Here is a 22,663-nt window from a genome sequence, read left to right as displayed (position 1 = left end):
CTCAAAACCAGAGTAAGTACTGAATGGCTAGGACTGACATGCATCAATTTTGTCACTATAGCAATTTCTATGATATCATTACGCAATCACTGGCACCTGTCATACCTTGGAGTTGTGTAAGGACAAAAGAAAAAGGAAAAACAAAACATTTTAGATGCTCACTGAGCACTGGGTGAAATTTTAATCTCACACATTTTTTGGATGTCAGAAAACACAGACAAGAAAGACTTGCCATAATGTTTGAGAAAAATGTACTCCTATCACATATTTCAAACATTTTGACAAGGTTTTTAGTCTACACATGGACACTATACACAGTATAAACACACATTGTATTTTTGGCAGGCTAAAACAGTCATTTCATTTGGACCAACATTAAAATACAAATAACTGTCATCTATGGCAAATATTATTGGGGACAATGCTATAAAAGTCATTGAAGTTGGACCAACTTTAAATTATAAATCATTGTCATTCGTGGCAAACAATATGATCACAACACTACTACTACTACTTACGTCTTTAGGTTGGGAAAAAATCTTTAATTTAACCTCTTTAGTGTTTTTTTGTGAAAACTGAAACAGTCACATTTTTCTCAATATCAAAACTTATTTTTTAATTGTTCCACTTAAAATTAGATCAACTTTTTGGCCTTGAAATTTTGAGCACGCCCAACACATTTTTGTTTTACAATATAGCAACGGGCAGCTGCTGGTACATGGTGAATATATTGCGTTAGATGTGTGAATCTTAAGTTAGTTCCAAGACCTTTGCAAGTTTCCCTGCAATTTGCATAGAGCGCCATCAAACAGCCACTCATAATGCACAGATCAACACTAACAAGGCGAACTTGTCCGACAAAGTGCTTCTTTATTTCAAACACCCTTTTAAACACACAAAAACTAATCTATTTGGGTGGGGGGGGGGGGGGGGGGGGGCGTCGGATTTGAGGTTTGAATAACTCTAAAGCAAAACTCTCCTTTTTTCTATCTGGTATTGAGAAATTCCCTTATCTTTCCTCACCAGTGGCACAGCACAGAAAAGAGCAGGGCGCTCCATTGTGGAGCCCGAGTTCCAGTTTTGTTTGATAGTGTTTTCTGCGGGTCACTTGACACCCCCTCACACACCAGCATTGTTTGCCTTGCCTATTCTTCAGTTCAGCAGATCCACAACGTATGGGGATTGAGGGGCGGGGGCTGGTTCTTGGTGTGGCGCTATTGAGAGGTGGATGCGGGAGGATAAGGAAGTTTGTCATCAGTCTGAAACAAGACGGTCCTCAGCCAAGGCAGGGTGAAGCAAAATGCCACAGAACCATATGGAGCCTCCAGACAATCAAATTACTCCTTTCTCCTTGCACCCTTTCTCTTCCTTTCTTTCATTTTGCCTAAATAAATTATTGCATGCCTTTTGCCACCCCAAGGCAGGAAAGGGAAAGTGCAGGATGACCTCTGCAAATAAGTTAATGAAATAATGACATCAGCCTTTGTCCGGCATGACTGAAAGAACTATGCTTTCTGAATTCTTTGCTTCAAAGCAGAGGACCATCACAGAGGTCAAATAATTCCTGCCACTGTGGAAAAAAAGGAAAGATAGTTTCTGACAGTAGAAATACAACGTCAATAAAAAAATCCCGTATATATAATTAACATGGTTAAATACTGTATATATATATATATATATATATATATATATATATATATATATATATATATATATATATATATATATATATATATATATATATATATATATATATATATATATATATATATATAGTGGACACCCAGTTTACGAGATTAATCTGTTCTGCGATTGGGATCATAATGCGAATTCGCCATATGGTGAGCAGTTCAAATGTAAAACCCCAGGTAAAAACATCAAAAATGTATATACATACTAATTGGTATAAAAATAGTACATGCTATTTATATATAATATACATGCATACAATAAATAACATCATAAATGAACAATATATCAAGGATTTATCTACTGTACCTTTGAGCGTTATGGCCATATTCCCTAGTAAGGGTAGCCTGGGCCAGGGTAGCTTAGCTTTCTTCGTATTTCTTGATTATCTCCAGCTTTGTTTCCATATAAATCATCTTCTAACTTCTCTCTTTAACATCGCTAGCGATCTTGGGACTCATGAATAAGCAATTCAAGTTTGAATTAAGCACTAAAATGCATAATAAATATGATATTGAAAGCATTCCCATAGGTGATCAAGTCTTTAGGCAGCCATCGTTGTGACCCTGTGCGCCGACCAATCGTAGACCAGCATCTTAGTGACCCCATCACGCTGACTAATAGACCAGTATCTTGGGGAGTTGAGGCGCTGCCCAACAGCAGACCGGCATCGTAGTGATGCGTTGCATTGGAGGCAGTTGACGCCAACAGAAAAGAGCAATTACCTAAAAATGCTTCAATAGGGAGGAAAAACAACAAACACAAACAACCCCACAGGTCATGACAGTTGTTGATGTTAATCGTAAAGCGGGATAAATGCCTTAAAGAGGGGACCTAAAATTCCACATCGTAACTTGAAAAAAATTGTAAGCCAGGGACGCTATACACCCATAGTAAAATGACTGGATGCGCTCACTCAGTATGGCGTACTGTACTTTACAACCACAATAACACACATTGCTAAAGTAATGCATCTCTGGCAATATCAAAAAAACTCAAATAAAGCTGTAAATTCTTTTTGAAGGAATATTTTTTATACATGTTTGATTGTATGGGTGTACCTAATGCAATGACTTAAAAGTACCTCTTGCCACTGTCTTCAAAAAAAATTAAAAAACAATAAAAACAAATAAATAATAATACCAAACAAATAAATAAATAAAAAACAAATAAAGCTGTATATTCTTTTTAAAGGAATATTTTTTTTTTTATACATGTTTGATTGTATAGGTGTACCTAATGCAGTGGCTTAAAAGTACCTCTTGCCACTATCTTCAGTGGATGTTTTCATTCACCATGGTAACAGGCATATCAGAGTCATTTAAATGGCAAGGTGAGTAGAGAATAGCCAGGGGGTGGGAGCATGAATGTGTTTTGGCAGAGAACTGATGCCAGAGTCAATGCCTGGGTGGCCAATTAGCAAAAAGCACAAAAAAGACCTTGTGCCATCCACCAATGATGGCAGGGAGCGCAGTGAAGGGGATTTTTTTTTTTTTTTTTGTCTGATTTGTCCCCTCCCTTTCCACCCTTCCTCTGTTCCTCTCTCACTCTGTCTGTCAACTTGGTGTCCACGGCAAAACTCTGTCAGAATACCTAATGAGGATTACTAGCCTAGAAGCAGCAGGATTTTCTAGAGTTGTGCCTGTGTGTGCATTTATGTGTGTATTTGTGTGTGTCCCTTGTTTGTGGAACAAAACTCTCCCGGTGTGTCCCTGGACAGACATTGGGCTGTCTCGCAAGCCACAGAGGATTACAAACCCTCTTTTTGCCTCTTCACACTGGCCCACAGTACTCTGCTGCTTCTTGCCAGTGAAGCAGCAAGAAAGTCATATTCATTCCTTGAGATGGCCTCATCTCAAATCTTCCCTCCTATTTTAACCACAGTTTAATGTATGTTAAAAAAAAAGATCCACCCATTTTCTTTAATGAATACCCATTGGAGGATTGTAAGGTAAAAGAAAAGAAAATCATATTTTGCCTTGAAAAGTTCAGAGCTCGAGATAAATTATTTCATCCACCCATACGTGTGCACCCAGTAAATCTAGATTTAAGTATTTTTATGTTGTTGTTGTTGGTGCCTAATTTCTATGTGACACCTTGGATCAAAAGAGTTTGATCACCAAAATAGCGCGCTCTCACGCCATGGGACGGAAGACCAAAACTCACGAGGAGTAAACTCAGCAGCATTAATGGAACAAAAATTGTGTTGATCAGACACTGTAATTGGTAATTCTAAATACTTGGAATGTCTTTAGTTTTCAAAATGTTCTGAATGAAGGCGCAATAAAGCATTGTGGACATCAGTACAAGGCATATTTTTTTGATACATCCATTCGCTATCCACTTTTTTTCTCCAACTCAGTATAACAGAAGCCAATGTCAGATGATTGGACAAATGATCATTTTCTCCTCTCGTAACTAGCCACACGGTGCGACTGATCTCATGTGTCTTCTGGTCAATTTTGTGATGGAGGGTCACAATCTGGCACATTTGCGAGATGGGAAAGGACTGTCAGATCACCCCCTGGATGACTTGACAAGATTGGATGATCATCTCAAGTATGGGCTCTTGTACAGATGTGTTGCTTTTTTACTCTGCCTAGAGAGAAAGGATCACTTCTGCAACTTCTGCATTTTCCTGAACTTTAGAGAGATAAAACTTGTAATTGACAGTCAGGGTTTTCTGGATTACCCTTTTAATGGATACTGAACAAACATGCACTGTTTTAGCATAGCAACAGGACAGGGACTCACTCCTAGATTTTAACAACTGATGATCCCTGATGCGATCTCCACAGAAGGGTGTTTTGCTGGAGATCCGTGGTCCGACTTTTGATCAATCTAATTAACACGTAAGGAGAAACCTGTTGGGGAGGCTATATCGATAACTCTGTGTGAACCTTGATGTAGATCTGGTAGTGCAGAGCTGGGGGCGCCGGTCAGAGCAGCACTTCGTGGCCAGGATGCTTGAAAGGCTCTTAAGGCAAAATGGTAAAAGACGGAGGAAGCCAGTTGTTGATTCAAATATTTTTTCCCAGTATGCGATTAATATTCCAAGTGGTGGTAGGAGAAAGCGTCTTAGAAGACGACTTGAACGGGCGTGAGTATGGGTGTGTGTGTGTATGTCTGCTTGTGTAAGTGGGTGTGTGGTATTCAAAACAGAAAGAAAGGAACAATTACCGAACTAAGTTGAAAGTAGTAAGGTGCTCAACGATGACATTCTACGGGTAAAAGTCGCAAAGTCCTCGGTGTGGTGTGTGGCTGCCGGTCAAGCCGTTGAGGGCGGGGCTTCCATCGTGCTTGTAGTCAAACTTGAGGCAAACCTTCGAATGGTTCTTGGCCTGATGTTAGGAATTGGACTTGGCTTAACCAGCGGATGTGGCGTTGTGCGACCAGAGAAGTTGCTTGAGGCAGGCATGTGTGTGATCTAAGCACTTCATTAAGTCAAGTTCATTTGTATATCTCTGAATCACAAGTCTCAGAGGGCTTCACAGGTGAAGAAAAATCACAGATAGCGTCACAGAGAGCATCATAAATCCACAACGGCACCCCCTGAGCAAAGCTCCCAGAAGAAGAAAAACCGAAACTTCATCTGTGGAAAATAAGAAACCTTCCGAAGGGACTGAAAATGGGAGGAGTCCCAGTTGTTGTTGTTTGTTTTTTGTTTAGTTTTTTGTTTTTTTTTGCTAGCCATCAGTAAGCAAATGTGTGTTCGAGGTTTCAATTTATGGAACAACTATGAAATAGAACTAAAAAGATGTTGGGTGAATTTGTGACATTTAAATTTTATATACAGTACACATGATATATGATTTTATTTATGTATTTATGATGAGTTTATATGAATTATGTGCAATGTGTTTTTATGTTCACTAAAATAATCTATGAAACAAAGCGAGATGAAAAGATGCTATAGAAGTACTGATTTCGATTTTGAACTGCTATTTAACTGATAGTATTCTGTTAGTGTTGAAAATAATATCCATCCGTCCATTTTCTATAAATATGTTGGGACTAAACATGCAGGCATGTTCACCCTGTTAAAAAGAGGATGTTGTTCTTGGCAGACAATTACAAAAAAATTAAATAACAAAACAATATTTATATAAACTTCCATTTACCATCTTTTTGCATCAAGATCTGATGTTATTACCTGCAGCTTACAGTCCAGTGCGGCTCATCTGTAATTACATGAATATATCTTTTTTTTTTTGCCCATATTTTGCTGTTGTGGTTTATATGCCGGTGCGGCTTATAGTTCGGAAAATAAAATATGAAAATATTTTATATATATATATATATATATATATATATATATATATATATATATATATATATATATATATATATATATATATATATATATATAGAGAGAGAGAGAGAGAGAGAGAGAGAGAGAGAGAGAGAGAGAGAGAGAGAGAAACTCTAAAAACCCGCTTTTCCGTTTGAATTTTTTTGCATGCGTCATGTATACGAGGATGTGTGCCTGTGCATAGAAAGGAGCCGCTCCTTTTAATGACTCGAGAGTTTCTGAAATTGAGAATAACTAATGAGCGCGAGTGTGCATTTGAGAGCGGGCGTGCTTTTTGTGGATGTCTGCGCACAGTGGCGCGCGGGCCTAGAGTGGGGTGCTGCTGCCGCTTTTGGCTCTTTGTGGTTCTCTGTGAAGCGGGGTCGACCTTGTGGGGCTCTCCTCTGGGGCCCGCACAAAGCCAGCGCAGGATTATCCACCCAGGGACAAAGTGCGCGATTACCATGAGAAAGCAGGCAGCCCCAGCCTCGTAGCTGAGGACTGCCAGGCCTGCTGGAGAGGTGGGCCGCCGCTCATTAGCTGCAGGGAGATTCTGAATGCGGGCGCACACTCACCACCGCGTGCACAAAGGGAAACACAATGACACACACGCACAGTGATATGCATGCTCATACTCATGCATAAAACACATGCCTCTAGTGTCTGAAAAGTTCTTTCCTGTTTTTGGATGACGGATCTCAATGAAAAGGAGCCAGTTTGAACAGAACTTTGTCAGGTTCTGTATAAGGAACGTAAAATGTTGGACATCTCAACTAATTTGAGTAAGGAAGCAAGAAAAATGAACCAAAACAATATGTATACTATGTATACATAGTATGTATGTATACCAAAATATTTACATTTCCTTGGTAGACTGTGCAATTGTATATTGTGCATGTGTTCGACAATGCACGGGCAGAGATTGGTTTAAGCGTCCTGCTGAGAGCCGTCGGTCTTTTGAAGCTTTTGCATGTTAAGCTGCTGATCAGTGGATTTTCCACATCTACACTGAAGAGTTTCTTGCATTAAAGGGATGAGCTGATGCTCGAGTGTCTCCTCATCTGTCTTGCTGTCTCCTGTGAGGAAGATGTCTTTTGTTGGAAGGAGGCAACCCTCACAAGTGGAGCATATATGCTTGCCGGAGTGTCTAAGCAGGAGGAGGGTGGCGAACGTGATTAGTGATGAAAGATGCCAGCGGGGAGGCCTCGGGGCGCATACAGAAGGAAAGATGATGAGTGTATTGTTTTAAATGGGGTGGCAGCCTTCGGTCACCGTGGAGGTCAAGAGTTCGGTTTCTTGCAACTTTGACCCTTTGCTCTTAGTACCTTTTTTTGTGCGAATTTGCGCTTTCATTCTTTGTCTTTTACGACTGCGCTACTTTACAACCTGTTTTGTTCTCGCTCTGTTGGGAGGAGCAGAAGCGGCGGTGGGCAGGGCAGACTGCACTGGTGGTTCTACCACAACACATGCTTACTTTTCTTCTATTTAACTTCTCATGCCCATCTACTTGTAACCTTTCCCCACTTACATACAAATATTAACCCCCACATAGCACTCCTTTTTCAGACTTTTCCCTATCCATTTCTTTTCTTCTGCTTTTCCTTGCCTTCTGCCCATGTTCTGGCTGGCAGACAGCTCACAGTTGAAAGGATCACAAGTCATGGGTCGCTTTGTCTTGGCTTACACCAGAACATACCAACACAGGAAACTGTGGCAACCACCTTTCTGTTCAAGCATTGTAGTTTGGACCAAGTGACAACATGACTCCCTGAAGCTCAATCTTCCATTGCCGGTGAGTTTAAGGCAATAGAAGCTGTGTTTGAAACATTATTATTATTATTATTATTATTATTATTATTATCCATCCATCCATTTTCTATAGCCGCTTATCCCCACATGGGTAGCTGGCGTCTATCTCAGCTGGCTTCGGGCAGTAGGCGGGGGACACCCTGAACTGGTTGCCAGCCAACCGCAGGCGAGCGACCAATCACGCGCCCAATCACACCTAAGGACAATTTTATTATGTCCAATTCACCTGCCATGCATGTTTTTGGAAAGTGGGAGGAAGCCGGAGAGAAGCCAGGCCTGAGCCAGGTGGATTTGAACCGGGACCTTGGAACTGTGAGGCGGACGTGCTATTCACTGCGCCACCGAGCCACCATAGTTATTATCCATCCCTCTTCCATGGCTGCTTATCCTTACAAGGGTCGCAGGCTTGCTGGTGCCTTTCCCAGATGGCTTCGAAAAGTAGGCGGGAGACACCTTGCACACAGAGACAAACAACCATTCACGCAACCAATCACGCCTAAGGACAGTTTAGTATGTTTAATACACCTGCCATGAATGTTTTTCAGTGTGGGAGGAAGCCGGAGTGCCCGTGTTCTTGGAGAGAACATGCAATTTTCACACAGGAAGGCCGGAACCAGCTGGATTTGAACTCTGAGCAGCCCCATTACCAGTTTGTCACTATGGAGTGAAAATAAATCTTTTCCAACAATATTTGGGCTCTCAAATCACCCCATCATCATCCCAAATAAAGTAAACGTTTAGGAAAATGCACAACAATGGTAAATTGAGGATGCTCTAATATCTCTCTCTGTATATATATATATATATATATATATATATATATATATATATATATATATATATATATATATATATATATATATATATATATATATATATATATATATGTGTATACCTGCACAGCTGTTGAGTATCCATGGTAATAATGAGGAGAATATCATATAGAAAGTATATCGATGGATGAAGAAGAGCCAACATTATGACTTTCTGAGGATCTGGAATAAATATGGTCTGATGAGACGTTCACTTTATTAGTGCAGTGATGCCAGGGTATGATTCACAGATGCTGGAGTAAGTGAAAAGAAAAATAAACCCAGGAGCCCGAGTCTATAAATATTTGACTATTCCAGCTACACCTCCTCACCGGAGGGAGCTGTTTGATTAATTGAATTAAAGAGGACATAAATTCCATTTTAGGAGACCTGAAAAAAGGAAGTCAAAAATAAGTCTATCCTCTATATTCCACAGAACATCTTATTCAGCACTAAAACGGAGCTTGTTATCAGTGACATATTACACCGCCAAACCCCACAACTCTTTTGCCGTCTCCTGCTTTGACCTGCAGCCACACACCACACCGAGGCCTAGTTTCTATAGTTTCTATTTTGTACCTTCTTACCGTCTTACTTCATCACAGTCTTGTTTGCAACTTTGGAAACACATTTTTTTTTTCTCCTGCAGCAGACACTTGTATATGTTCATTTGTTTGGAATTCATTTTATCTACCATGTACACACTTTTGTGCTGAGAAGCACATTTTCTACATTGATGAATGAAAAATGAATTCATGCAACTTTTGCAAAAAAGCAGCCATCAATTCCACGAGAGGACAGCATGCACTGTTTATTAGTTTTTGTGAGTGTGTATCGCAGATGGCTTGGGGTCCCTGAGCTGACATGACTCTCATTTATAACAATCAAGGAATCAGGATGGGACACTGCAAGCTTGTCACACACAAGCACTCACATGTAAATATACTATGGGCTGGTGCACTCTACCTAGCAACACACAGCATGAATGGCATGACAGTGGTCTGTGTTGCGACTCTATAGTCAGCAGAATCAATGGGCAGCAGAGCCTTGAGGATCTGGCTGCTGTCCACAAGGGGGACTGCTTGTGTTTGCTCAACTGTCACCACGACCTCTATAGCATTATGCCATTTTATAGAAATCATTGGCTGGATTTAGTTTGATCGCACAGCATACGTGTTTCCAGAATTGAGCTTTATATTCATCCATCATACCATTCAAGAGTTCACGGAACGTTTGAAGTCCGCAGGCGAGGGAACTCAGCAAGCTGTTGCACACACGCCCCTGCCTCCCTACCCACACATTGCTCACAGAAGAAGAAGAAAAAAAAAAGCATCAAGTCCTTCTGCTGAGTTCCCTGGGCCTTTTGAGCATAGGTCCCCACCCCAGGGCTTTTGGGCATGGCTCTGTGCCCTGACACTGCATTCTGGGGGTATGCACACCCTGCTGAATGCATTCTAATGCCTCAGAATGCTCCTTAATAAGCTTGAAGTCGGAGCAATGCATGGTGTTGTTCACCTGGGAAAATCACAACCTGTGCTGCAAAGGACTGGACACTACTTTACATGTTTAAACACATAGCACAAACTCACACTAGCTGGCTTTTTGCAGTCTCTACACACTATTGTTGTCCAAGTGAATGGAGCTGGAACATGGCCAGTCACGGTGCTACATAGGCAGTAAGGATGGGGTGAGACATAAATCCCAGAAGACTGGATGAATCACAAGAGTTATTCCACGAGAATGACACAAGATTTTTTTGTTTTGTTCTGTTTTGCAAAATTTTAATGTAAAATAAGTCCTTTTGTAAATATACCTTTTTTTTTTTAATTTTTGAGCAGACGAAGAAAATTTTTGCTTGAGCGTAGAAAATGTAAACAAACAATGGAGTCACTTTTGTCTCGGGCTTATTTTTCAGCTGCGGCTGAGATCTTTTAAATGACCTGTTTATTCTAAAGCCTTTGGTATTAATACACAGTAATTTATATCACTGGGTGAACTGTCATCCCACATTTGGTGTGAATGCTTCCTTTTCCTGACAGATGTTTAACTTTGATGACGTTTGGACAGAAAAACCTAGCTGTTGAGTTTGATTGTTGCCATGCTGCAGGTTATATGTACTTCAGTGCAGGGTAAATACAGTGGGCCCCCGTGTTAAGAACTTAATCCATTCAGCGGCTACGCTCGTAACTCGAACTGCTCGTATGACGGGCAATCCAAACCTATGTTAATTAGTGAATGCAAAAACCTTAGGTAAAAACATCACAACTTTATACACATATTAAAAATTAGTAACATAATCTACTGTACAGTTAAATTAAATAACATAAATATACAAAGGAAAAATGACATTTACCTTTGGGGCGACGTGACTTGAGCTGGGTGGAGGCGGAGGGGAGCAGAGACCAACCCGCAGAATTTATTGAATTATTTTCTTGAACAAGAACTTTTCTCAAACTAGAACATATCACAGGCGATTTCTTTCTCTTTAATCCATAATAGAAGAAGCCTCTCAATTTTGTTGTTGACCAAGGTCCGTCCCCCGGCAAGGAAAGTCTTGCCCTTAGAAGATTGCCGAGCGGTTACGGCCATACTCACGAGCAAGGTTAACTATGTGTGCGCCTCCTTCGTATTTTTTTATTATCTCTTGCTTGGTTTCTATTGTCATCATCCTCTTACTTCTTCCTTTACCGCCACTTGCATTTTTAGAAGCCATGTCTAACAGATTAAGTTTGCAAAGTCTTCACAACATTCCTTCCTTCCGTTTTTCACTCATTTTCTCTCCTTCCTTCCATCTCGACCAGCTGTGCCATCAAGCTAGATAAAGGCTTTCGGCCAATAGCATATCGGCATTTCTGTGATTGACGTGACGCTGGCCAATAGCATATCCGCATCTCCGTGAGTGAGACCGGGACTGTGACCTTAATCGACCAATAGCATATCGGCATCTCCGTGACTGACTCCGTGACTGACACCGTGACTGAGACAGTGACTGTGACATCGTAAGAGCAATAGTATTCAGCGTTACCGTGACAAGCGTGAACATTTGATTTCATTGATGCAGCAAAGCGAAAATAATTATACAAACACATTGACCGGCATGTCAGATCGTTCGTAAGACGAAAGGTTTGTGTGTGAGAGGGGGACAAAAACGAAAGGTTTGTGTGTGAGAGGGGGACAAAAAACGCTGCGGTCCACGCTCGTAAGTCAAAAAGTTCATAAAAGAGGGAGTTCGTAAACCGGGGGCCCACTGTAATTCTAAACTTCAGAATGTGATTAAAACGTGGATTTAATGCCGACCGGGAAAGTAATATTTTGTCATATCATGTTTGAAGGGCAGATGTAACATATTGTTTTCCACTTGTGTCTCGTGCATACAAGAGATTGGAAAAGTATCGAATAAGTGTATTTATATCGGACATATCGGATTGTATTGTTTTACTGACCGTTCATGCACTTTACAGTAAAAGTTGTATGACTTTCAATATTTTTATGTTTTTGTTTCCTTACTCAGCAAGACTATTGTCTATTATAGTCTATTGTCTCAAAGACTACTGCTATCCATTGATTCACTGGATCTATTTCTTTTTTTAAGAGAGCGATTAAGATGCTGAGGTTGTCTTTGGGAAAGACAAAGATGGAAAGGGTTAGGAATGAATACATCAGAGAGCCATCGCATGTTCGAGTATTGGGAGATAAAGCCAGTGAGGCAGTCAGAGACTGAGATGTTTCGTCATCTCCATAGAAGAGATAGTGAATATATAGATAGAAGGATGCTGAATTTTGAATTGCCAGGCAGGAGGTCAAGCGGAAGACCAAAGAAGTGGTTTATAGTCAGATATCCTAATGACCTATCTACGAAGCCAAGTAAAAGTTGATTCACAGGTTTTGGTGTGCAAATCATGCAGAAAAAAAAAAATCAAAGATATGAAATCATCCTCATACTTAAAAAAAATTACTAATTAATGAATTTATCATTACCAACACGTAAATCAAGTCAAATTTCAACATATTTATTGTGTAAAGTTACAAATGTATGTAATATAAAGTACCTCGATTAAAAGGAATAGAGAGCACTAAATCCAAACTTTATTGGAATGGTCCTATGGAACTTCCCTTGTGATCTTGGGAGCCACACTGCACCAGAGTTAGAATATTTAGCATGTACTGGAAATGGCTTTCTGCGGCAGTTTGTGTCTTGAGATTCAAAATACATGCTGATGGTGGAAAATAAATGTAACTCTGGATGGAAATACAGTGACAGTAAATTACTGAAATTACATCACAGCAAATGTCTTTAGGGATTAATGTCAAACACAGTTGACACAAATAAAGAATGACTTTAAATAAAGACTTGGTTTCAAATCTTTTTTTGACATTATGCTTTAAATTGCATAGCTGTCACACAGCTACAGGACATCCATGACCTACAGCGTGACATTGTTTCAGCAGTGTGTTTTCAACTTGACTGAGTGGGGGCTTTCCTTCTGCAACAAAGACAGTTTGGCCAATGACAGCGTCTGCTTTTATCTGCTCTTAACGGATCCCAACGTTTTGCTCACTCTCTTCATGTCAATCAGCTCACGCTGTATGAAACAGTTCCTCTTTCTTTCCTTTTGGAAAACTCAGTCAAAGAATTCAGTGGTCCAGTGGCACTTCCACTTGAATGCACATAGCACACAAAAGTCACAGGTGTCAGTGATGTCAAACTATGCAAATCTCCCGCGCATGTGCCCTCACTCCGCCTCCTCACCTGAGTTTTACAGTTCCACTTGACGGAGCGGCAGTGGCGATTCCGCTCGAGGGCCCCTGAGCCAGTAGTTTGGGGGTTCCCGCTGCCCCCCAGGGGGAGTGCCCGTGGCCGCAAAGGGAGGGCGAGGGCGGCCCTGTTTGACAGCTCAGCACAGAGGGTCTGCTGGTGACCAGGGGGCCATGGAGGGGAACAAGCTATTCTACTTTAGCTACCATCACAGCTCGGTTCCATCCCCCTGGCCTCCGGGCTGTTGTTCCTCCCTAGGAGAGGGTGTGTTCGCAGGCAAGACCAGGCAAAGAGAGGCAAGGCCTGGGACAAAAGACGGTCCTCGGGCCAGCACTGTTCTGCATGGTAGCGGCTGTATTCTTCTCCCCCTCTTTTTTCACCTTTTCTTTTCTTTGACTCGGCTGCCTTTGTGGGGATGCGATCGGAGGCCAGGGGGCAAATATGATGGATGGAACTTGGGCGCTCGGACAAGCTTTTGCGGGGTGGCCATAGAGAAGATGGAGATGGGGGGCCCAGTGTCGTGCTGCCTGTCTGAGAGGAACGTGCGTGGCATGGGGTGGCTTCTGCTTGTAGGCGGACTGGGGCAGAGGGAGGGGGAGCTATGGCTTCATGCTCTGTGCGTTTTGCTTAGAAATAAGGAGGAATAATGGCCAGTGCGTGATGTTAGTATAAAAACTGAAGATCATAAGTGGCATCTAACTTTTCATAGCCTCCAAAAAAAAAAGTCAACCACAAGCAAATCTGTGTTCTTTGCTACAATAAAATGCGTGCTGCTGAATGTGGAGCTCAGTTCTCTGGGGGCGAAAAGACAGATGAGTGTACGGCTAGGGGATGAGGCCACAATATTTCATCACAGACAGTATAAAACCAGGGCTGGAGGCATTAAAATAATCATCACGAAGCGATCCTTCAGCTAATAACACGCAATATCACACGCAGGAAGCATTGCGTTGTTGTGTTATTTATGCAGCCGAGCAACTAATTGACCGTAACTCTGCATAGGGTTAAAGTAGTCCCATGAGATTAGCCCTCTTCCGGTCTCCCCATTGCACCTTGCACTGTGGAATTTTCTCCCTGCTACTCAGTGACAGCAGACTAATCAGCTTGCTTCCTTCTCACAGAGTCCACCTTGCAACCTGGAATGTCCTTAATCCATAGAAATGACATGAACAAGTGGACGTCTCGGCTGGAACACCCCTCAACTTCTTTCAATCTCCTGACACCGCTTCAGTTCAGATTTGCTTTGTCTTCGGACAGCCAATTATATATATATATATATATATATATATATATTAAAAAAAGTATACAGATGGATCTGTTAAGTGCAACACTTTGGTCTTTTGTTAGTATTGAAATATTTGTGTGCTGAGTCTTGGGAAAATTATTTTTGAGGTAAGCCAAATCCACAAATTTATCAACTACTGTATTCTCTCAGTTTAAATGGAGCTCTTTGTGGACACAAGGAGACCACCTGCTGCATGACAAAGCGCCCCATACGCCACACTTTCCCTTTTCTCTCAGACAGGAAGATATCAAGCCTCCCTGTGTTGAACGGACAAAAAAACAAAAGCAAATCAGGACAAACGTCAATCTTCAGCCCATCAGATTTCAATCAAGACCCGGCAACCTGCTGGCATCCCTCTGGAGCTAGATCACTATCTGGCAACATGCTGACTGTCCAGGAGCAGGCAGCCTGGTGACTGTCACTTCATACCCAGAGAGAGACATCCTCTTAGGACTGTGACAAAGGTGGCTGCTCCTCAGGGATTACCCATTAGCATGCTAGTTTGTGTGTTTAACACTGGTCTGAATGCAAGGGACAAGCGCCGGCACCCTCCTGCACATTCTTAAGCAGGGAAGTGTTACTGTTTCAGCTGCCGATTCCAAACTGGCAAAAACACGTTCATACATTGCAATATATATATATATATATATATATATATATATATATATATATATATATATATATATATATATATATATATATATATATATATATATATATATACACACACACACACACACATGCATGTCTGTCTTTACACCATTATTGGCTATTTCACCACTGTTGATTTGTTAGTGAAAAAAGGGCCAAATGATGCTGTTAAAAACTACAATTCCATAAACATTGAACCCTCTCTCTCAAACATATTTGATTCAAATGAATAGGATGCAAGAGAGCTTGTCAATTAGCTAATCACTTGAATACGGTGCGTTGAGAAAATCGGAAAACATGTAACAGACGCGCCCTCGAACACTGGAATTTGACACTTTTGAAATAATGCATGAATGTTAATGGGAAAAAAAATGGGTGCATAGGCAGTGGGTGTCTATCTATGAATCTTTGCAATTTGGTGGCATGTAAACTATGTCTGTTCAGACAAGGATGAATGCATTACTGTCAGTATGCTATTTGACCAGTATGCCACTGTATTAATTAAACATGCTTGTTATAGTCACTGAAACAAGAGAACATCATCAAATGCTTTAATACTGGTCTTGTTTTTTCTTCAATTTCAATGAGACCAAGGAATTTGATCATCGCCATGAATCCCGTAATTTCTCACTATCAAGAAATAATAGACCACAATAGTGATTGTAAACTATTGACACCAGGTACCTTTGTATATTGTACACTACTACTATTTGTATGACAAGAGTGTTAAGTCCCTTAATAGTATCATCTAAAGGGAAAGGCTGTTTGGTTGGGTTGTCTTTGAGTAATTCAAGAAAATGGCAATGCATTATATGTCTGCATTTAAAGTTGCGTTTTATTTGCAAAAGTGCTCCGACATACGGTATTGTTGTATCAATCAAAAACTAAAATCATTTTGTCAATGAACTATGCGGTTAAATTCATTTAAAAACTTGATCATCGAATAAGTGCGTCTGCACTGTCTACATTAAATTTACATTTAAACTTAAAGTTAAACTTTTTTTTTGTTTGGTTGGAAATAGGCTGGTTCAGTCCTTCCCAAGTTTTGTTGCATGAACTTGATGAAGCCTAGTCGGATGGGGAGAAAGCTAAAACATCATCTAAGACAAGATCTGAGAATGAAATGATCTGGAAGAATGAGAACATTGAATGTGTTTTTTTTTTTTTTTTTTTTAGTTTTTTTAAAAACTTGAACTACATCAACATTGAAGCGACCTCCGCTATGGAAACGCTTACATTTGAATCTTTGTGATGCTTTGAAGCGATTGTGTTTTGTGATTGTGTCCAATGCTCCCCTTTTTGTGCGCGATTATGTGCTCAGACCTGCTGGTCGGCGGCTGATTATAGCACAAGAAGCCGTGTGTTTGTAAATCTCTTAGCAAAGGAGATTCCCACCGCGCTCAGCGCGTCTGGGCGCTGTATGTTTTTGGGGCTGCACGCGTGACTCCGCCAGCTGTTCCATTCTCTTTTTTGGCCCTCTCAACTCTACGCAGCGCTTGCCCCTTGCCGACCCCTCCTTCTCTCAGAGGCCTGCTCTTCATCTGATAAGGGCCACACTGGCCAACCCTCTGCAGAGCTCCTCTCGGCCCCTCAGAGCTCCCGCCTCCAAACAATGCACCCTCGTTCTCCTCCGTGCTCACACTATTTACATGTGAAAACACAGTCTTATCTCCAGTGCACCACAGCTATGGCTCAACAGCCAAAGTGAGTGTACGTGTGCACGCTATTTGGGAGAGAAGGTGGCCTTGAGATAAGTGCGCCACTGAAAGTGAATACTGAAAAGAAGCACTTGGTGTGTTGAGTACTCACAGGACAATTCATTAGGTACACCTGCACAATCTGATGTCTGATTCAAGGACTACGGTTTTCTTCGTTATTACAAATTATTCACCAAAAGCACTCGTGTTTTTTACCAGCGAAAATTAGAGGAAAGGCTGCAGTCATGATGCATTTTCAAACAATTGTTACATCCATACACACAGAGCAGTAACACATACAAGCAGAGCTGATGATAAAAATCTCAGGCATTTACGGAAAGTACTTATTTCTGGGGATTAGTTGGGCACCTTCTTTGCCTTTGTTGTTGCTCTTAACTGTGATGCATCTTTTACTCCAGAGTCCAATACTGCCTGGCCTGTTGCGGCACAACATGAACAATGTTTCACACATGATTCCCTTCAGGGATTGCTATGGTGAATCATTTGCCTTCATCTAAGTTCGTCTCCTGCATCCTCTTCTCTCACACAAACTATTCACGGTCATGTCCTCTTTCATCCTGGTCACTCCCAAAGAGAACTTTGGCATTTTCATCTCTGCTATCTCCAGCTCTCTTTGCTGTCTTCTCCTCAGGGGTACTGTGAGGCCAAATAGCATCACGGGTCACACTGCAGTCATTAATGCTTTTCATTTCATTTTAGCTGAGACTCTCCGAGACACTAAAAAAAAAAAGTCCTGAAAAACAGTAATCTTCTCGCAACTGGGGTGCCAATCAAATACCGTAAAATCACAGAAATGTACTTTCTCGTTAAAGTAGTTTTTGTCCAGCTATACTTAAAATACATTCATAAATACATTTACCAACACTTTCACATTTTAAAACAATTAACTCTCCTGTAAATATGATAAATAAAAATTCGGATTTATAATGCATACTTTAAAAAAAAACATTGTTATTCGTTGTTTTTTGACACACAAAATAATGTGAAAACTGCCTTACAGTTCAGAGACCAGAGTTGCAATCCACCTCGCTCCAGCCTTCCTGTGTGGTGTTTGCATGCTATCCCCGAGCCCGCATGGGTTCACTCCAAAACATGCACGGCAGGTGTTTTGGACATACAGTATTAAATTGTCCTTAGGTGTGGTTGGGTGTGTGAATGGCTCTGTTTTTGTTGGCTTTCCTTTCCACTTTTGATTTCTTTTCAGGGTTTATCTTGAAGATGCATCGGTAAAAAAAAAAAACAAAAAAAAAAAACCTAACCCTCAGTAACTGTGGATTGCACTGAAATGTTATTTAAAAAAAAAAAAAATATATATATATATATATATATATATATTTTTTTTTTTTATTTTTTTTAATTTACAAAAAGTTACACAAAAGTGTAGACAGAGCTTGCTGTACTAATCATTTCAGCACTTTTGCAGTGATTATGTAATCGCGCAGTGGCGTCTTACCTCTCTGTAAGAAGTCCAAAGTTGATGATTGAGCTGCTGGGTATGATATCTTCAGGCAGTCCTAAATTCTTTGTAGGCTTTATCATTTGTCCAACCAGCGTTTCAACCAACTGCTCCTTGGCCAATATCTGACAACGAGTAAGAAAAAGATGGTCTGAACAAAATTTGACAACTTGGGCAACAATGTGAAAGCTATAGCACAACCGAATTAATATAATCTCTTGTATGATGATGTTTGTGTCTGATATCATTTTGTAAGATATCTTTCTATGGCTAAATTGCGTCATTTAATTTGGCCAGGGGTAGGCAAGTCTGGTCCTGGAGAGCGGCTGTACTGCATGTGTTCAGATTTCTCCCTTCTACTATAACACACTTGCTTCAATTGATCCAGATCTTTGTCCAGCTTCTGCAGAGCTTGCTGATGAGCTGATTACTTGAATCTGGTGTGATGTAGGAGAGCGATATCAAAAATATGCAGGTATACGGCTGTCCAGGACCAAGCCTCACCCCCAGTGAGACTAAACGCCAAACGCTCGCTAAAATCCATCAATCCGTCCATCCATTTTCAATAGCCGCTTAGCCTCACGAGGGTCGCAGGCTTGCTGCTGCCTGTCCCAGATGGCTTCGGGCAGTAGGCGGGGGACACCCTGAACTGGTTGCCAGCCAATTGCAGGGCACACAGAGACGAACAAACATTCACGCACCCAATCACACCTAAGGACAATTTAGTATGTTCAATACACCTGCCATGCATGTTTTTTGGAGTGTGTGATTTGATGCCTTCAAGATCACTCGGGAAAGTTGTGCTTTATAAAGTAAACGAAAGTAATTACAGTATATGTTTCTATTTTACGTTTCAACTGTAGATTTGATGTTTTTAGTAACTCAGATTTCTGGCTCGGTTACAAATGACTCACTGTTAACTGGCTAAATACTAAATAGTAGGCTGACGACGACGGCGGCCATACTTGTCATCATTCCATCATTGCAATTCAGCAGGCTGAATGCCTATTGCAGAATGAGAAAATTTAGCTGCACAGTAGAAAATAAAGTTGAGGCTACTCATCTTCAGTTTGTTACTTGCCTTCTCCTGATGTACTTCCTCCAGCCTCGACATTAGTCGCTGTCCGTTTGAAGCGTCGGTCGGCCAAAGTGGAACCGACCGCTGTAGATGTTGATTTTGTTAAGCGTCAAGTCAAAACGACCAATAACATGCCATCTTATTCTTCTCGAGAACCAAGCTTTTCACATGTAGCACACACTTCAATGGCAATTTTCATTTTGAATACACACCTTTAATACAAAATGCAAGTGGCCTTTGACATTTCTTCATTTCTGTATGGGTTAAATATCTAAAAATCACCGCAAAATGTCTGCTCCCCAGTGGAGCAGTTGTAACAAGCCTTGAAAATTTCCAGGCACAAATAACTCTTCAAAAAAATTGTTAGAACAATGTTAATAAATCTCAATTTTAAAAACATTGTTATTTACAACAAAAATATTGGATATTATAAATGTGTCGGGGAGTTAAAAGACAAAATTGACAGCAGTAATCATGTTTTGTATTTCAGTGTTTTTTTTCCATTGATGCAATGATTCTGTTCTAGGTTTTTTCCTCTATCTGCGGTGGTTTGTTCCCGTGACTTATGACACCGGACGCACTTTAGTGAGTGCTTCGAATCAACGGATTGGTCCATTGGGATTGATGTACTTCTTTGGTGGCTTGTGTCGGTTCATTTACTGTCCATATTGATTGATTGCATTTTATATTTAGACAGAAATATAGACATTTGTATAGATAGATATTTATAAATAGATCAATCTGCAAGATAGATAAGTATATGGATAATTATAGATGGATAAATCAGAAAAAAGATACATATTGATATTTATAGATAGATAAATCGATATCTAGATGCATATATAGATGGATATGTATATTTAATGTTACAAATAAACCTTATAACATACTTTGCCCAATTCCATAATACGATGTGCATTTACACCCACCTCATTAGAAATGACATCAGTCTCCATCTGTGGAGCTCATCTCATGAATGTATCAGCAACATTTAAATGTCCCATATCAACACAAGTGAAGAGCTACTTTGGTTTATATACAGATACAATATTACGAAAGAGGATCACGTTTTCAATAAATATTGTTATTACTGCTAGTTATATTATTATGTTGTTATTATGTTAAATATTGTGTTGACTACAAACCATGCAATTATCTGGTGTCGTCATGCAGGACGCCTCGTTGTGCATTGAATAGGTATGCTGCGGAATAAATACTCACTTGACGCTTCAATATGACTTAGTTGCACTTCATTTGATGACCACTAGATGTCCTCCTTATGCCGTGTCATTGAAGCCCAGAGCAACAAATGGTTTAGATTCTAAACGAGGAGAACGAGGGTGCATTGTGCATGACTCTGCTGTCTAACCACTCAGCCATCAGTTTTAACTGCTTGAAAAAAACATTTTAAGCGATGGCTGGATATGAAAAAAACATATACTACAAGCATATAGCAAGTTTTTGCTGATCTTAATTTACTAGATAATGCATTTTAATATGGATTTTAAAAACCTTTAAAAAGCTTTATCTTGCATTTCCAGGCCAAGAGCCAATCAGAGTGAGATTGTCGATTTGCTATTTGCCCATTGGTTACTTGAAAGGAAATGCGTTCCTCAACTGTGTGTAAGCGATTTGTTCATTCAAATCATGTTTAAAAAGCAAAATAACACAAAGATCTCCTAATACTTAAATGTAAAGATTGCTTTTTATGTTATTTTATACAATGAATGCCCTGAGAAAGATTGCAGTATGCATTTCTGTTGATGAAATCATGTCTGAAACGCAGCACAAACACATCCAGCCATGACGACCACTTTCAATTAGGAGAAAAGGTTGCAAACATTAAAGGTACTTTCTCTCTTAATTGTAACTGCTGCTTCCCGCGTAATGCTCTAGCATCATTTCGAAGTATGTATGAATGGCTGCTACTTTTTAGACTACGTTATCACTGAAGTTTGGATGGTCTAAACAGGGTGAGGTTACTTACCAATACCATAAGTGAAAGGTGACACAGGTGGTAACTATTACAACAATGGATTAAGATGCCAGACTAAATTTACTGTCCGGACCAAATCTACCGTCCATCAGTACTAACCAACTGCCAACCTCTGTGGCTATTTTGTGTTGAGACTAAATGACACTGTTTCACCACAGCCAATATAATATTGTAGAATAATAATTGAAAGTAACCTGATTAGCTGCTACAATTTCAAAGCATTCTCGGAAACCCAACAGCTGCCAGAAAGCAAGAGAGACACGGCCAAGTGGCCTGCAGGCTTTTAATTAAAGTCTGGGGAGTTAAGGCTGAGGCTGAGCAAATGTGACCCTCTTGCAGCAGTTAGGCCAAAGAGAAGTGGGCGTGGGGGGTGGCGGTGGGGAAAATAATTGTGAGATGTATGAATAAGGGTGAGCTGATAACCATGATAAAGTGCTACACGGGTAGAGTGATGCGTTTTTACGATCATGCTGATGATATCACAAGTGAACTCGGTCAAAGACAAATGTGTTGTCGGTTGGGCTGTCTAATCATGAAGGCAGAGGGAAATAAGTAATTCATGTTTATGTCAGTTGGGGTTTTTCATTAGATGCAGATTGTTGCTATGAATCCAAAATGGGGCAGATTATATCTTGAATTAATTTATATGGGCAACCACAATGAGTTACACCCACACACACACACACCAAAAAAAAAAAAAAAAAAAAAAAAAAAAAAATATATATATATATATATATATATATATATATATATATATATATATATATATATTTTAGAGTTTTCAAGTTTGTATAAAAGAATGGAGCAGTTAAAACCTTCCATTTTTGTAACAAGGGTGACATCTTGTGGTTGAACATATCACTAGCAGCCATCGAATTAAAAATCCATCCATCCATCCATCCATGGCATAAGGGGCCGCTGTCTTGCTGGAGCCTATCCCAGCAGTATTTTAAGGATCGAAATTGTACATTAAAGGTTGCACAAAATGGATTTAAGCCACGACTTGATTAAGGATCGAAATTGTACATTAAAGGTTGCACAAAATGGATTTAAGCCACGACTTGATGATTCAGATAAAACCATGTCAATATGGTGAAACAAAATTGTGCCCTGAGAAATGTT

The sequence above is a fragment of the Hippichthys cyanospilos genome, chromosome 6 (assembly GCF_059441005.1).
Source record: "Hippichthys cyanospilos isolate Australia breed blue-spotted pipefish chromosome 6, RoL_Hcya_1.0, whole genome shotgun sequence".
Lineage (NCBI taxonomy): Eukaryota > Metazoa > Chordata > Actinopteri > Syngnathiformes > Syngnathidae > Hippichthys > Hippichthys cyanospilos.
Note: the sequence above shows the minus strand (reverse complement) of the source record.